Here is a 19,117-nt window from a genome sequence, read left to right on the forward strand (position 1 = left end):
TAAACTGTATGCAGTGTCCATCGTAACGGTCCCTACGATATTTAAAACCCTTTCGACAGATAAAAAAAATTGTAAGGTGTTATACTTTGAGATTTACCAATAGCAGTTATAGTACTTTGTGACGTGACAATGTCGCGTCCACCGCCCGGACGGTAGCTCGGCCGAGGGGAAGATCGGGGATGTCGCCTCGACTTGAGTAGGGGAGGGCTATTCGCGCTAATTAATCATAAGTTAGATTCGTAGGTACGACAGGTGATGCCGGAGCGTGTGATTGGCGACGGAGGAATGTAACGACTTGTATCGCAACGAGGGAAGGAAGGACGCTTGGGAGACGCTGGAGGGAGTGGTTGACCGACGGGCGGGTCACACGGGCCCGCCACCGCCAAAGCGCATGGAATGTGCTCGCACAGCACATCCCTGGCACCGCCGCAGCATAACGGAGGGGTACAACACCGCTACCGCGGAGCGAGTGGACGTCCCGGACGCCTCCCCCGACGGTACCTAGGGCGCCGAGCAGCACAGCTACGGCCTGACCAGCCTGGCTAAAGGCCATCGCACACAAAATGTATAGTAGAGCTCTAAAAAATCACAGAGAATGCCTGGAAGAAAATCTGAGGAACGTTCTTAAACTTTGGCAACGCAATTGCAGGATTAATCGGAATATACTTCTGCGCAAGGACAACAAAACTAATAATTGACATTGTTATACAAGACGGTTACGCACTACACACCATATATGGACGGTCAATACATTTAGTCGGAGCACTGTGGGACTCGGTGACCAATCTACTACTGCATCTAGCGCGAGGGACATCCAAGGATGACGAAAATCAGGAAAAAGAAGTAGAAGCACCCCCGCTGTCAGCCGAACAAGAAAAAACTGCAGCGGACACTGAACACGCACATGCACACGCTCAACTTTTACGATCTACTTGATATCATATTGCAATGCAAAACGACGTAATCTTGCCGGGTTCGGTCTCTATTTTTAAAGTTAGACACTCTGTATTCCCTTTCGTTCCAAAGGTGAAAATCTACTTCGCCTGCTTTAGGGCAGGACACATTAGTAAGACCTGCAAGGGTAAACCGAGGTGTATTTTCTGCGGTAAAGACAAGCACGACTCTGACGAGGTATGTCCTGACAAAGCAGATGCATTAACTGCGGTGGACCGCATCTCGCTAAGTCTTTCGAATGCCCTATAGTCGTACACAGAAAACGTGAAAAAACCTAGTATCCGTAACGAAACTCACAATATATACCCACAGCTATAAGAATCCCTCCCCCTTTTTTTTCAAAAGGACTGGAAACAATAAAAATCCAAATGTCAAAAATATGATAACTATATTAGCTAGTTAAAGAATAAAATGTGAAACTCGAAAAACAACAAACCGAGCGATAGTCAGTACGATCTCGACTCACGGAGAACACACATGTCCTGCTCAATATTCCTATCGGTCGTTATTTATACAAAACCATCAGGATATTCACAATTTTAATTTAATTTAATTTAATTTAATTTAATTTAATTTAATTTAATTTAATTTAATTTAATTTGACACCTGATCCTCACAATAATGCTCACTTGGATATTCTTCATATATACTCTTCATACTCTTAGTATGAAAATTAATTTGCAGGACGAAATAATTCTAAAAATATTAAAAAACCTAGATATGAGGTCGTTGAGCCATATGTACGCAACAAATAAACGCCTCAGAAGAATAATTTGTTCTAATTTTATTTGCAGTAATATATCTTGTAAAAGGCCCTTTACTTTAATTGCAAATTTCCCACAAGCGCACTCTTTTGCTAGCTATCAAGCTGCATGGTCTGTGGTGACTGCGATTTTGCTCGTCGAAGATATCCTTATATTATATTTTCAACCAAGGAGGATTATATATAAATATGACACTTTTTTGTAGTATAACTTAATTAAAAAAATAGTCATATTAAATGAGAATATATTGAATCTCATTATTTAGATTTAGGCGTGATATTGCACCCTTATTTAATTTCCTACATGCTCTCGCGGTATACGCGTGCTATACATACTATATACGGATGATCAGTACATTTAGTCGGAGCACTGTTGGACTCGGTGACCAATCTACTACTGCATCTAGCGCGAGGGACGTCGAAGAATGACGAAAATCAGGAAAAGGAAGTAGGAGCACTCCCGCTCCCAACCGAACAAGAAAAACTGCAGCGGACACTGAACACGCACACGCACACGCACACACTCAACTTTTACGATCTCCTTCGTACCATAGTGCTATGCAAAACGACGTAGAAAACGTGAAAAAAACTAGTCCGCAACGAAACTTACAATATGTATCCACAATTATATAAACTCTTTTTTTTCCTTCTTTCTTTCCTTCTCTTCTTTTCTTTCTCTTCCTCTCGAAAAGGACTAAAAGTAATAAAATCCAGATGTCGAAAATATGAAAACTGTATTAACTAAGTTAAGAACAAATGTAAGCATTTGTTGAGTACTAAAAATAGTTGGAAATGGACTCTAGAATATTAGCAGGCTTTTGTCAATTTGAAAGAAGCATTTGTTGAAACATTATTCCTTCATCTTTACATGCCTAATAAGCCATTCGTATTACAGACAGATGCTAGTGATAAAGGTATAGCCGAAATTTTATATCAATATGTAAAACCCGAAAACTCGAGCGATAGTCAGTACAATCTCGACTCGCAAAGAACACGCAACGGAAGATTCCCAGCGATCATTTATAAGTACGCAAGAGGTTAAGGTAAATACTAAATAAAACAATTATGTTATACATATATATACATACATTCGATTTAAAATTAACACGAACACATATATACATAAAATAGTATTAAAATGAGACCACCGACGCTGGATGAGAGGAGCGAAGAGGAGAGGAACGAAAACTATGGGCCGATCGACGGAGTTCTCCCTGTGGAACACCGAAACACATACGGGATCCTCCTAGAAAGCGGGTGCATTCGCGACCAAAGAATCTAGAACGCCATAAGAATCTAGGTGATCTCTCGGGTCACGTGCGAATTAATCTCACGCTTTTCCGTGAAAAGCGGATTTGAACTAAGACCAACGCCTCGCGGCGATTGATAAAGTTAAGCTTCTGGAAGGGACTGTCAAAGAGCAAGGTGATAACGTACTCGCCAATGAATAACCGCTAATTAGAAATTGCTCATAGGCAATAACAATTTTTGGGGAAACTTGTCAGGGGATAAGCGGAAAATCGAAACCTACGTCACTATCTCCAAGCACTATCTGAAGAGAACTCCAGCAATCAAATCAGATTAAAAAGTAATCCCGCCTCCTTAATTTTGTATAAAAATCGCGACTTTGCGCACTTGGAGTCACTTCCGATCCAGCACGAAGCAGTTTATTTTTGAAGCCGTACTCATCGCAGTTCTCACGCGTCCGATTAGTTACTTAAACATCAAAAACAGATTTCTGTTGCGTCGCGGCTTAACAATCGCGAGTCAATTCGTCACGTCGCAGTACCGAATCGAACTAAGGCCCCGGAAGAATCCACAATCCGGCATCACCGCCCATTCACTAGTTGTATTCAACACCATTGTGTTCAATAGTAATAGTAGTAGTAATAGTTGTCGGCTTTCTAAGATCTCTCAGTTTTAATAGTAAGTGGTTCCACTTGGTGGTTCCACAATATACTCACGTAATTTAAAATATCAATCAATTCATATATAATTTAAAAAGTCAGGTTTAGGTAATTACTGACCGCACAATTACTGACCCAGAGACGTTTTAGATCCCGAAATCACCGTCAGCAATAGTAAGTCCGAAATATTCGCTAGCCCTTTTTTCATTATATGTATGTAGTATATACAATAATGGGAATACATATATATGTATTTATCTTTTAAAACCTCCCCCTATTTCAGATTTAAAAATATAACCCGATTTTAGTGTACTCGCAAATTCACCGCCGGAAGTCCCTGAGGGTAATTATCCGGAATCGGATAAAATGGAACAGGCGCGCCCGTATAGTGGAGCGACAGCTCCTCGCTTTATTTTTAAGTCGTGAACGGCCTCCGCATATCGGCCACACTATCCTCGATTCTCTCCCTTCATCATCGCCCTCACCTGTCTCCTGTTCCCTTATGTATCGGGTGTTCCCCGATACCCCAGAATCATCCCCCTTTCTGGAACCCTCCTATTCTCCAGTTCCTTCCGAGGAACTAGCAGAGTTCCGGGAGAGATCACCATCCTTCAATCTTTCCCCGGTTCCTTTCGTATACCGCGAGGAATTTCTCGATAGAACTGCTTCCCCCGCGCTCTCTACCTCGACTACCCTCTACCGTGACCGATCACCTTCTCCCTCCTTCTCCAGCTCGAGTATCGAAATACTCGAGGAATTCTCCCCCCGAACCTCATCCCCTACCATAGAAATAATTTGAATTGTGTGTCACACAGAAGTATCTGTTTCATTTATTATCCGGAACTACTGCGCGTACGCGAGACGATCCTCAGATTCGAGAGTTATTGGAAAAGGAATGGGTGGGAATGGGAAGGATGACTTTCAAAATGGTCGAAACGACCTGCGTAAACTAGCGAAAGAATGTATAGCGAAAATTTAGCGTGAAAAAATAGAGTAACTTTTAGGTTTTGTGATATATGGCATTGTTATTCGCATAACATTTTAGAGAGTTTTTGCAATACCATTTTCAGATACGTTTACCGTATCTGAAAAACAGTATTGCAAAAACTCCCTGTTAACTTTAACGGAGTCGATAAACGACGTGTATCCCGCTAAATGTAAATTTCGCATAGTGAGCTTTCCATTTTCGGGGATCTCTGCAATCCACATTCAATAAAATTTTTTAGTTTCGGTCTTTCTCCTTTGTAACAGTACATTAGGTGTTTTGCAATTTTTGTAAAATGGAATATATGCGCTAAGATTCGTACGATTTGCGCGTAGAAACCCTACCAAGTTATAGGTATTAGATAAATTACTGCTCGTAGTTATTTCCCAGTAAGCAAGAAACATCAAGAAACATTTTAACTACATTGCAGCAACGTTAATGCAACATAGTTAAAATGTTTCTTGACGTTTCTTGCTTACTGGGTTATATAATGTTCTCAAAGAACAAGAAAAGAATTATTACCTCCAACCTAAAATAGAAATTGTCAAATTGAATGATTTCACGCTCGTATAGTAGAATACGTTTTCTTCATAATCGATAAGCTGCACAAACCGAACAATAAGTCTGACGACAATTGTAATCTTTTTTCTGCACGATCTCGACAATATATGTCCTTTTTAAAATTAATATGAAATAATATTAATATAAAATTCTTGATAGAAATAAATCAGAAATTACGAGATTTTATGTCCAAAAATTTACTTTTACTTACTTATACTTGAATTATAGAATTTTGATAGGACTGAATTTAATATTACATAACATAACAAGTTTAATATCCTGATATCGTATGCTAATATTACGTAATAAAAATAATATATTTTATATAAAAAATAATACGTTTTAAGGGGGAATATACACCTAGGAAAGAAAGAAGGGCGACTACGGCGTCGACAACAAAATTTAGAAGATATGGGCGTACCTTCCACTTCGGAAAACCTATATTATGGACCTGGTATCGATGACTCTGTGTAAGTTGAACAAATTTCATAATTTATCCATCAAAACATTTTCAAACGCGTTTTTCTCAAAACAACGTTTTTTAAACTGGTACCCAAAATATCTCGAAAACCACTGACCCAATGGACTTGGAATTTCTCGTGGTTATTGTATACATAATTATCTATCGCATGTCATAAAATTTTTTTTTCAATTCTTAGTTTTTGTTTTTTGGGTAAAAAAACAACTATGACACTTCAAAGATAATAGTATCTATTTTCATTTCCTGTTTGATTTTTTGTTTTAGATGATTTTTGACGAATCGCCGTTGGGTACCGTTTTGAAACATTTTTTTACGGCACTCCGTAGACGACTCTAGTACTCCGTGAATTTGTAACATTTTTTAATAAAAAAAATTTTAAACATTCTTGAAAGTGTATATTTTTAACTACAAAAAACCCCGACCCGATAATTCCAATAGTTCCCCTGAAAAAAATTCCCGAAAATTACTTTCTTTTTCGTTTCTAGGTGTATATTCCCCCTTAATATAGCACACATAATTTCGATATAACTTAATTATAAGTAAAATATAACATTTTGTTCATTCTACCTACACATGCATTTTTATAAAAATATTATTCCTACATCTATTCTTAGATTCTAGGGGGAAATCTGAAGAAGAGATTGAAGAGGGAATGAGAGATTCGTTTTCGGAGTGACTGATAAATGGGAGGGGGGAATTGAGGGAAATGATTGATCAAGTTTAGACGGATTCACTCTGTCAAGAGAAGAAGAAAATGGGTTGGTAACTCGCAGATTACTTAAGGTGTTTAAACATTCGCGGTATTTGAGATCTAAAAGCTCGCGTGCTTTACGTGCTAGCTTGTTTCGTCGATTCCGGCTGTGCTTGGCGGCCGATCGGGACTTTCGCTTTTTATATAAGAAATCGGCTGGAATTCTCGGGTCCACTATATATATAAAATTTATTTCGTTATTGATTGATTTAAACAGTTCGGAGTCAATTTTCTCTCTATCTCTTATGGGCGTGTATCAATAGATTTGAGAATGATTACGATAACTACCTTTGGCCCCTTGAAATGTTATATAGTGGTTTTCGGAGGGATTTTTGGCGAGGAATATGAGAAAAGTAGTAAAAAAATTTTCCGAGGTTTCTCATCCGAATCCGAAATCTATCATTGTATAACGGTTCTGTTTTCAACTTTCTACGCGAACCAAGATTCACCCTATCTGCGGGAGAGGGGCGGTAGCCTATATGTGTACTGTCTATACACACAATCAAAGTATTATTTAAAAACTCATATTATTTATTTTTAACTTCAAAACCGTATATCTTGAAAACTAGAACAGTTAGCCTTATAAAATCTATATAATTTTTTGTTTAGCGTAAAAAATACTACCAGAAAATATTAAATCAAGAGGCCAAAGTTATCATAATCGTGCCCAGATTTGAGTTATTTGAGTTAATTGAGAATGCTACGGATCTAATCGTTGATTTACTAACAATTAAGTAACACTACCCAAGTGTCACTCGCCGATTTTTTTGAAACTGTGCACCCATGTAAAACATGGAAAAATATTTGTGTCGTGTTTTTTTTATTTGTGCTCATAAAGCGTTTTAAGAGTAGACACTATACTCAAAATATTGATATTTTCAACCTTATGTATAACAACCCTTTAGGCCATGTACATTATCTTGAACGGTTTTTGCACCAGAATACTATCTCTAGAAGTTTTCAGGGTCGTTAATTAGGAATTCTTTTATTGGTCACGTGATGCCATTGGAATCGTGATACGTATTTCGTGAACAAAGTTTAAACTCCCGTTCTTTGCCGAACCCAGGATGAATCAACGTGGAGGTGACGAGCAAAACTATTCTTTTTTTATTTTACAATTTTTATTTTACAATTTCTTATTTTACAATTTTTTAATTTTCTTTAGAATTTTTTTTCAAAGTAATCGCATGTATAATAACACATGTCTTAACTCTAGCTCGCCACACTCCGGTCCAGTGGATCGCTGAACGATTTTCGGTTTTCTAGTTGTCACATAATAATTAACATAATTTTCTAGTTTCCTTATAATAAGTTCAGCTTAAATTCAAATCATTTTCTTGACATGATATTATCATAAACATCTTATTCAAAGTCTGTATTTTCAATTTCTACAATACAAGTTTAAAAATATTAATTAGAATGAAAATGACAACGCGATAAAGTCGAGCGGTCTCACGAACCGGAGTGTAGCGAATTAAGGACTCGAAAATAACTGATTCTAATGGCATCACGTGACTAATAAAAGAATTCCTAATCAACGACCCTGAAAACTCCTTATAGAGATAGTATTCTGGTGCAAAAACCATTCAAGATAACGTACATGGTCTAAAGGGTTGTTATACACAAGGTTGAAAAGTCAATATTTCGAGTATAGTTTCTACTCTTAAAACGCTTTATGAGCACAAATAAAAAGACACGACACAAATATTTTTCGAAGTTCTACATGTGTGCACATGTTTAAAAAAAATCGGCGAGTGACACTTGGATAGTGTTACTTGTAAGTTAACCCGTGATAGCAGTAAGGAAAAAAGTTGGAAATCGTAGAGGATAGAAATAAAGAAAGAAGATGATATAAGTGACGAATAATGTCCAGATATTCGAGAGTTCGATGCCCTACTTTAATAAAGAGAAAAAAAATAGAAGAAATTTATAAGACTTACTACTTGTTGAAATCTTTGAAAGTTCCTTTGATTTGCTCTGCATCGCTCTGAAGCCTTGTAACTTCGCCTTGTAACTTCGCAGAAATTCTCGAATACTTGGCACTTGGCGGTTTTTGGCTCCGGAATAGATAAACTATCCTTCGTGCAGTTCCCAGGATCAAGCCTTCTATCTGCAATTATTGATTAACATGTAAAAATGCAAACTATATACTTGAATAACTGATATTGGATCAACGATTAAGGAGGTTCCGTCGCTACAGAAAAATGCAGCCAGTTTCATGAAATTTTAATATGTTGTTCTAGAATGCAAAATAGAATTATGTGAATTTTTTGGGAATTTTTCACCGTCCCGTTTTGAAAACAATCTACTCCAAAAATTTAAAAAGTACAATTTTTGGAGTAGATTTTTTTCAAAACGGGACGGTGAAAAATTCTCAAAAAATTCAAATAATTCTATTTTGCATTCCAGAACAACATATTAAAATTTCATGAAACTGGCTGCATTTTTAACATAGGTTCTTATGGGAAATGACATATTGCATACCTTCAGAATGAAATAAGTGCAAGAAAAAATGCAAATGATAGGGAAAAAAATATGCACATGTAACTTAATAATTTACAAATAAATGAGCGAAAGAAAGGGGAAGGTTACCGCACATTTCGTAGAAAAATTAATTATTAAAGCATAAATTGCTTGATTTTTCGTCTGCTAGACTGCCACGATCGTGAGCAGCTTCACGCACTATACACGCGGCGACCAATCAGAGCAATCCCCTTCATTCCCACTACTTCAAACGTTAGTGCGCTGTTGCCAGAACCCCCGCGTCCCACTACTCCCCCCGATGAAGCAACCGAACCTCCTTAATTCCAGAATAGCGATATGGGAAAAACTTGCAAAAACCTATTTAACCCTTTGTTGCATAAATTTTTCTGTTAAACATATTTAGCTAAATTTTAGTATATAAAGGTTTTTGGGGTTGCTAATTGCAAATCTGAAATAGTTTAATAAATTAAAATTGTGCACTTAATATATGGCAGCAAAATTGAACAAAATTAACTATGGTTTATTATTGAAATATAAAATTGTTTTTTTAAGTTTTATAGACTTCTATTTTAAATCTGCAGTCAAAATTTCAAAATACAAAATAACAGATCCAATATAGAAGAAATTTTTGCTGCTTTTTAACGAAAAGATCTAATATATATAAATAAAAAAATATATATATATACCACAAATATAAGTTAAATAAAAATAAATTTTTAAAATTCTTATACAAGAGAATCTTGCAAAGTATGAAATTCCGCTGGTAATAAAATTTTATTTTAGAAATGATAGATGCATTTTGTTTCGTGCTCGGCCGGAGATTTCGCGGAGCGCGATTTATGCCGGCACCATTCAGAAAGAGCGCGAAACGAGCTCTCTAAAGTAGAATCAGTGAAAATATCACTAATTGAAACAGTAAAATAGGATTTCACTGAGAATCAGTGAGTATTTCACTGAACTTCAGTAGAAACGTTTACTTTTTGTTCCTTTATCTTATATCTCACTGATTATGGTCAGTGAAAGTAAGATGTCACTGTAAAATCAGTTATCTGTTGGTAATGCTGATTGATGGTGCGAGGAAGCGGAATAGGGTTGTGATGTGTGAAACAGAAGACGAGAGCGAAGTATACGTGACGAAGGACGAAGCGGTGTTAAGTGTACATTACGAAAAACGAGAGAAGCTGCGGTACTGAGCTAAGCGTGCTTGCGAAAAAGGAGAGGTTAAAAGTAAGTACGGAAGCTTCTTGAGCCGTAGTTCATTTACCGCGGGTACTGACGAGTACGGTGGCCCAACGGGGCGAGGTTATAGTTTGCCAACGGGGCAAAGACAGAGGCCCAACGGGGCTAGATTATAGTTTGCCAACGGGGCGGAGACGGTGGCCCAACGGGCCCATAGTAAATCGCGATAAACTAGAAACTGTTTCTCCCTTTTCATTTTCAGCATAAACCACGGCGTATTGAACCAGAGAACTGAACATCAAACAGAATAAGATTATTAATCTCGGTAATCGTTGGAAATAAGATTATATAAAACAAACTATATTATATATACATATTTTTTAAATTATTTTAAGGTGTCTAAAAATTGCATTTACAAAATCGCCACAATAAATAAATTATATTAAATCAATAAATATACGAATTTTATTGTTTTAATATCAAAATGTATTAATATCAACCCCTACCACTTTTTCCTTTTCCTTGTACAACATAACATCTAGAAAATTCCAACTAACAGTAACATAACCTCAATATTATAATTTCCTATTCAACAATATAATTGTAAACTACAAAACATATTGTACGTAACAGTTACATTGTTGAATAGAAAATTATAACATGTATTAAGGTTATTACTCTTTGTTACTGTTTGCTGGGACATTTACTGATTTAATCAGCTTGCATTACTGATTTTGCTGTTCAAAGTCACTGTTTCCAGTAGTCCAATATTACTGAGTAAAACAGTCCATATTACTGATTTAATCAGCTGACATTACTGATTTTGCTGCTCCAAGTCACTGTTTCTAGTAGTCCAATATTACTGATTGAAACAGTCAATATTAATAACTAATTCTTTCAGTGAAATGTCACTGATTCTCAGTGGTATACTTATAACTGCTTCAATCAATGACTATTTACTGTTTCCCAGTGAAAATACACTGATTCTCTTTTAGAGAGAGGGGAGCCCTTAGGAAAATTTACTTAAAGTTTTTTAAAGTTACTTAAAGTATTATAAAGTATTATAAAGTATACTAGCCGTAATAATAGTATACTAAGAGTATAATAGTAGACTAATAGTATACTGACAGCCGAGCGTAAAGTTTTCTTTAAGTTATTAACCTCAATAAAAACTTTATAAGCAAGTCGCAAATATACTTTAAATTTACTTTTAACAAACGTAATACTTATAAATATACTTTAACTTTACTTTTTATAAAGGTAATACTTAAAGCTGATTTTAACTTATGCGTGTTGTTTCAACAGTATACTTAAAAAGACAAGTTCCCTTTTTCACCACACTTGCACCACACGAGACATTAAGAAATATTATATCATATATCCAATTCAAAATTTTATTACTCTTTTTAAACTGAATTTGTTTCTTAAGATGATTTTTGGAAAATTATATATTAGCGCTGGTTATGACATATGTAGACTATATATAACACTTACATCAAATTAAGAAGTAGTCTACCACGTAAGGCAGTTGGCTCGCGATCCAGAGGTCCCGAGTTCGAATCCCACCAAGGTAAGTGTGTTTTTCAAATACGAGAAAATATTTATAATCATAGACTGCATCTTAAGAAACAAATTTAGTTATAAAATAGTAATAAAATTTCGAAATAAATAATTTTTTTTTATTCCAGGTGAATATCGGAAATCAGTGTCCTCTAGTATTAAGAGGACTGTAATCTTAAGTCTAGTGTCTCATGGTTAGAGGATATTCCTCTAGATTTTAAAATATCTTCTTGAGACCGTATTTCAGAGGAAAATCCTCTAAAATCAAGCGGGAGCCACTAAATGACAGAATATTTTTTTTGGGGTGATTAATAGTAATTGCATGAGTTAACTTAAAGTAACCTTTAAAGTATATTATAGAAATACTTAAAGTTTGGTTCGAAATCACTTCTAGTTTATCAATAGTTTATCAATAGTAATTTCTTTGGTAAACTTTCTAGTTTATTTTAAGTTTTTTTAAGTAAATTTTCCTAAGGGAGGGCTGCGGATGAGAGAACGACGTCAGCAACCGGTATTGAATTGCACCGGAAACTCGTTGTGAATTTCACGGACACTGTCGTAGTTCGAATCGCTCGGAAATCGTGAGTCGTCGGTTGTCTGCCGCAAACGCGAGACGGAGATCTTGCCGAGCATCGACTTGATGCCCTTACGACGGAAATCTTGCGGTCGAACGGAGGAGATCTTGTCCGCGAGGCAGCCGACGAGCGCGAACGCGACACGATGACAGTGATCGGAGACGAGCTCACTTAGTGAGCATGATGGTCACTCTCGTAGATTGCGTTTTAGCGCCTGTAGCGACTCAAAATCTGTCGTACTTATCCCGCGTTTGAGCGGGTGAGCACGCGCGAATCGTCACTATCGCGACTTAAAGAATGTGGAGTCCCTTGACACTCACGCACTTTGCTGAAATGATTGGGCGGCGATGCCGCGCATGAATCGGTGGAGAAACCACGCACACAGAATGTTTGCCATTATGCCGAAATCACTTGATTTGAAGACGTGTGAAACGAGTCTGTCTCGAGGTCGTTCTCTTCCGCCGGGAGGGTTCGCGAGAAACGGAAACGGGGCAGAGATCCGGAACGCGACGCTCTCTGATTGATGCGACGATTAACGGAGTTGCGCTGTGGGCACAATTTTCGCGAACAAAGACACTGCGCGTCTGGAGTTGCGCCGTGCTCCGATTCTCGACAATGCCGGCATGCGCGCACCTGTGCGTGGGGCAGCATCGACGCGTGATCGACCACGCGGGGCGGCGTAGTGATCCTCCACACGGAAAAAATTATGAGGGGCCTGCTGCACTTTGCATGGTAAAGCTGCTCTCACATCACAGTTGAGTGGACTGCCGACTCGAATTTGGGCGAGTAACTGTCCCAGTGCTGCCTCTTGTACGAAAGTATCTGCATTACCAACGCTTTCAGATCGCAGTCGTCGCAGTTTGGGAGAGCAGCTGTCCCAAAAAAAGAGAGCATGTGTTTCAAATCGTGAACGCGAAACTCATCTCCGGTTTGCGCTGCAACAATCGCAATTGCGTCAGCAACTGCCCCAAAATTTTTTCCGTGCAGGGAGTGATCGGAATAAGCGGTATCGTTTTCTATTGGTCGGCGGCTATTTGTTTCAAAACCGGAAACAGAGAGAGAAAGAGCGAGCGAGTAAGAGAGATACAGCTATACAGACTGGGCTCTGGGCTGCGATCAGTAATGGCGTAATACGTGCGAGAATACGTGATTGCGTGGTTTTCTTCGCCGCTGTTCCTCATTTCTACGACTATTTTTACTTTAAGTGAGTGACTTTAAGTGAGTGAATGCGTGAAAGAATCGATCTCGACCCGAGGCATCTATTAGGTAAGCATATAACGTCGTAACTGATACGTTTCTTGTGCGTTGATGCCGTTGACCCACGTTACTTTACGCTACGCTACCATACAATAGTATTGTGCGGAGGCTCTAATGCTTTATTGAAAAAATGTAAAGGAAAAAAACAACTACAGTCATAATTTGCATGTAGCTTAACATCACATAACCTATGCAATTATTTATAAATACGTAAATTTTATTTACAGAAAAAGAAAAATGACAGGTTGCAGTGCAGATTATTGTACGAACTCATCGAGCAAAAACTTCCAAATGTGTAGATTCCCACGAGAAGAGAAAAGAAGAAAACTGTGGATTGCTAATGTTAACCGTGCAGACTGGATTCCTGGAGTGAGTTCGACATTGTGTTCAGTAAGTACAAACATAATATATTTATTTGACTTATGTCCATTTCTACCAATATAGATTAACTTTAATCACGGTTTAACTTATTTTTCATCTTTTTCTAGTTCTTAAAATTAGAGAAAGATAAAAGGTAAGTTAAGCCAAAATCAAAGTTAATCTGCATTGGTGGAAATGGATATTAATGATAAGGAAAAGTTTTAAAATAAATTTTGCTTATTTAAAAGTTAATGTTCTTTGCATTTTTTATAAAAAAGATTACTATAAGTATTAACTATTACTTATCATTTTTACTATTAACTATTACTTACTATTTTTAGGACTAAATAGAATTAACAAAAATAACAAAATTTTAATACACAAAATAATTATATTTCATTGTTATTCCTTATTTTTCTAATTAAATTACTCAATATTTTTGTCAGATTCATTTCTCAGACGAGATGTGGGAAAAAACACAGGGAGGTAAACGCCGCTTGAAATCTACAGCAGTTCCAATTGTTTTTGGTGATTGTCTGATACCAGTAAATACATCTGTACAAGAAGAAGATGAACCAAGGAATATTGATATATTCCAAGATACATTGCCACATACATCGCAAGAAGCACAGGAAGAAATACCCATAAATAATGGTAAGATCTCATTACATTACAGTATTTATTAGTGGTAATATAAAAACATTTTTTAAGAAAGTAAAGAATTATATGTTAAAATTTTTAATTTTTTAATGTTTATAATATATTTTACATTCAAATTCAATTCTTCGAAGAAGTCATTCATCGAAGAAAATCCAAAGTGTGTTCAGAACTATTTTAAATATAATAAATATATCGCTTTTTGTATAAATAATGAAATACAATACTTAAATTATCATTTTTATCATAAATTAGTTGAAAATTCGAACTTTTAAGCTAAAAATAAATATTTATTATTTTTAGTAGGGCTTTTCTTTAAACCAGTATTTAATTTTTTTTGCGACCAAATGTCAGTTTTCTATTTAAAAAAATTTATGTGCAGGTGATGTTCACAACGATTCGCAGGAAGAAATTCAGATTGAAACTGAAGGAAGTATTGAAGAACTGAAGGAAAAACCTAACTTCAAAGAAACGCCTTTCAAAGAAACACTTGAACAACGATTGAGTAGATTAGAGAAGTTGTATGAAAAATCGGAAAAATCTAGGATAGCTTTGAAAAAAAATCTTATTGCAGCCAATAAACGGAATAAAAAATTACAACAGGAAGTACGTTCAAACAAATTAAAGAAAAGTTTATCTCGCATTCTAAATAAAGATCAAATTAATTTATTAACTCGAGAATATAAAAGAATGCCTCGTTGGTGCAACGAAACTTTGATGAATGCTTACAAATTAAGATTTGCATGTGGCACAGCAGGTTATGAAGAAATTTTACGACAAAAACTTCCTTTCCCTTGTATTAGAACACTAACAAAAAAATTGGAAAATTTAAAATTTTTTAGTGGTGAGGTAATTACAGAAGTATTCGAATTTTTAAAAATTAAAATTGCTCACTTTGAAAAAGATTTGTACAAAGACTGTATGATAGTTCTCGACAAAATGAGTATTACACCAGGAAGGTTTTACGATACACCAACGAATATGTACGTTGGCAATGTAACTCTAGTCGGGCACGATCATACTGCAACGGCAACTCACGCATTAGTTATAATGTTAGCTGGGCTTGGTGCGAGGTGGAAACAAGTAGTGAGATACGATCTTACGGGCGATTCTGTAAAAGGTGCAAATTTAAAACCTGTGATTGATGGAATTATTACAAAAGCCGAAGAAATTGGATTGCGCGTCCACGCAATCACCTCGGACATGGGCCCAGCTAACCAAGCTATGTGGAGAGCGTACGGCATTAATGCTTCGCGACATTCACAAATAATTAATTGGTGTAAGCATCCGTTCGATAAGGAAAGGAAATTGTATTTTTACGCGGATTCACCACATGCTTTTAAAAATACAAAAGCGGGATTTTTAAATAACAAAATTATTACTATTCCTAATAAGTTTTGCGAAAAATATTCTTTACCTTCAAATGTAGCTAATTGTGAACATTTAAAAGACGTACTTAACGAAGATAAAAATATCGATTTAAAGTTAGCACCCAAGCTACGTGAAGAATATTTAGATACTAGCAATCACTTCCTAAAAATGCGAGTTAGCAATGCAACCAGAGTTTTTTGCGAAGAAATAAGTTTAGGATTACAATACTTGGTAAATGGCAATTATAGTGATGAGCGATTAACAACTGCGTGGTTCGTAGATTTTATGGCACGATGGTTTCATATATCATGAGCAGTAGGGATATTGGAATAGCTTTAAGTCATGAAAAGCCTGAAAAGTATAATGAAGCAATTGAATTTCTTGAAGAGGCTATTGAACTTTTCACATGTATGAAAGTAGGCAATGATGGTAGGTGGAAACCGTTTCAAACTGCGTTAATAATATCTACAAAAACGGTTATTGAATTATCAAAAGATTTATTAAGTAATGGCTTTACTTTCTTTTTAGCATCACGATTAACACAAGACTGTTTAGAAAATTTGTTTTCGATAATTAGACTAAAAAATGTTATTCCAAACGCTCTGCAATTCAAAAATAATTTGAAACTTATAACTATTTCACAATTTATGAAGCCAATTTGTAAAAGTAATTATTACGAAGACGATCGTCAATTCTTATCGGAGTTTTTAGATACCCTATTAAAAAATCGCTCTGTTAACTCGCATTTTTTAACAAGTAATACTAGTAGTTTTGAGCCACTTATTTCTAATCAACGTATTTTTATAAGCCAGACTGAATTAAATGTTTTATATCACATAGCTGGATATATCGTAGCAAATATTCATAAAAATCAAAAGGTTTGCGATGTATGTATAAATGCTACTAAATCGAATACAATGATTAATCACTCTTATAATTTATTAAGCAGAATCAAAACCAAAAAACGAAAATGCTACTTTTTTGTAAACATTAAAACATTTAAATTTTTCATCCAAATGGAAAGAATTTTCCGAATGTTCTATAAGCAAGTGCATTTGCAAAAAACTAATTTGAAAAGTTTTTTTGTCACTAAATACGAAGAAATTGCATTTTCATTACCCGAATGCCACAATCTGAAAAGAAAAATTATTCTTCGTTATCATGCGTTTAGACTGAAGACCCGTTCAACGAAATTAAAATTGAATAAGAGTGTAACTTATGCCAGTAAAAGTGTAGCAATGCATGAATATGTCAAATAAAATATCTTTTATTCTTTGCTTTTATTTGGTTTCGTTCTCTTTTATACTTTGTTTTCATAGAAATACAATAATTGGCAATTTTAGGATACATTCTTTCAAAAAATGTATGCATTATAAGTCATTTATATTACGCTATATTTGTTTTGAAAAGTAGAAAATAAATTAACGTGCATTTATTTTGTTTCAGATGCAATCCAGCATTAAAAAATAAATTTAAAATATTATAAATCGAAAATGTGACAATGATCAAGTTTTACAATATTTTTTTAATACATTTATTATACACAAATTAATTTTACACGATTCGGCAGCTTTTAAACACTTTTCATATACACATTTTTAAACATTTTTGCATTTATATATTTATTCTTTTAAGTTACATCTGTTTTTTATCATCAATATATATTTTTTACGAAAGGAACTCTTGCGCACCAATTACCACGTCTGGCTCTCATTTAGCCCGCTTCTCTACTATTCGTGAATTTCCAATAAAGCCTTATCTGTGCAACATTATATGATCAATAAAATATCAATTTTTATCTTAACAAATTTTCTCTTTTTAACTTACTTTTTATAAACTTCCTTATTATTCCTAACTGAAATGTACTTTTAATACTACAATTTTATGTAAATATTTTCTATTTTATATAAATGTACATATACATATACATATATATGTATATATGTATGTGTGTGTATATATATATATATGCTTATTGTACTCTAACTTAACCAAAGACTTTTTACAATTCTAAACCAATAATAAAAGAAATATACATGTTTTTAAACTCACAAAGTAAAATATATATAAAGAATTTGTTTATATTTCATTATTTGTGTAAATAAACTATAATTGTAAGAATTACTGTACAACATTTTCGGTATTTAAATATTAAATATTTTATTTTTCTCATTATATAAGAATAATCCACTCATAAAAATGCCATGTAAGGTTTCATTGTTGACATTTTTCCGCGATGCTGATTGGTTTTTCATTGCACTTACTTCGTAAACATCTATCATCACTTATTTTGACAGTTTGTGTATCAATTGGTTAATAGTATAATGTAATAGGAATTGTATAATTAAAGCTAAATAGCACGCGCGTAGCGCGCGTCTGTCATGTCTAATTATATAAAATATACACATTTGCATTGAAACACGTTTGAGTTTTGCCGCTGAACATACCACTTCCGGTTTTGAAACAAAAATGGCGACGGTTATTCCGATCACTCCCTGGGCTGCGTTCGGAAACGTCACCCGGGTACACACGGGTATACTCCCTTCTCCTTCTAACTCGCTGAGATAGAGAGAGAAGGGAGTATACTCGTGTGCACTCGGGTGACGTTTTCGAACGCAGCCCTGGAGGAACACTAGGGCGGCGTGATCGACAACGCCGCCTAGAGTTCCTCTAGTAAGAGTTAGGACACCGTCCGCCATTAATGGGGAATTATGCGAACGATCGAGAGAGACAGCCTCCCCACTCGTACTTTTCATGGGTCTTTGTCTCACTCCCACTTACAGCTTTGTCTCACTCCCACTAACGTCTTCCCCATTAATGGCGGAACCAATCAGGAGTCAGACCGGGGTGTCCTAACTCTTACTAGAGGAACTCTAACGCCGCCGTGCGGATCGAATCCGTGCTATGAGACTGACAGCAGGCACGTAGCAGTCAGCCTCGCGGCCCGATTGCATCGAAAATATGTTCGATCCTTTTAACAATATATAAATATACCACAAATATAAGTTAAATATAAATAATTTTTTATAATTCTTATACAAGAGAATCTTGCAAAGTATGAAATTCCGCTGGTAATAAAATTTTATTTTAGAAATGATAAATGCATTTAGTTTTATCAGCGGTAGAGCAAAAAAAAAACGGAAAAATAATTACATATTTTTCATAATTACATATTACATGTTGTTTATGTTCGTATGTACAAGTCTTACAATTAGAAACATAACGATATCAAATATGTTACTACACAAATCAATTGTGAAATAAATAAAAAC

The 19,117-nt window shown here is 35.5% G+C and overlaps 1 protein-coding gene across 1 annotated transcript in view; it reads right to left on the reverse strand.

Annotated features, from left to right (window-relative positions):
* Positions 1-6,045: 6,045 nt before the first annotated feature.
* The window catches only part of LOC139779089 (uncharacterized), an 85,702-nt gene continuing 72,630 nt past the window's right edge, over positions 6,046-19,117 (reverse strand). The window contains exons 4-5 of the transcript XR_011719804.1: positions 8,343-8,512; positions 6,046-6,576 (exon numbers count right to left, since the gene is read on the reverse strand). The gene's annotated coding sequence lies outside the window, so the exon portion shown is untranslated. The remainder of the gene's footprint in view (positions 6,577-8,342; positions 8,513-19,117) is intronic.

Source organism: Temnothorax nylanderi, unplaced genomic scaffold, assembly GCF_030848795.1.
Source record: "Temnothorax nylanderi isolate EJ_2023f unplaced genomic scaffold, tnyl_v1.0 TNYL_tig0209_pilon, whole genome shotgun sequence".
Classification (NCBI taxonomy): Eukaryota; Metazoa; Arthropoda; class Insecta; order Hymenoptera; family Formicidae; genus Temnothorax; species Temnothorax nylanderi.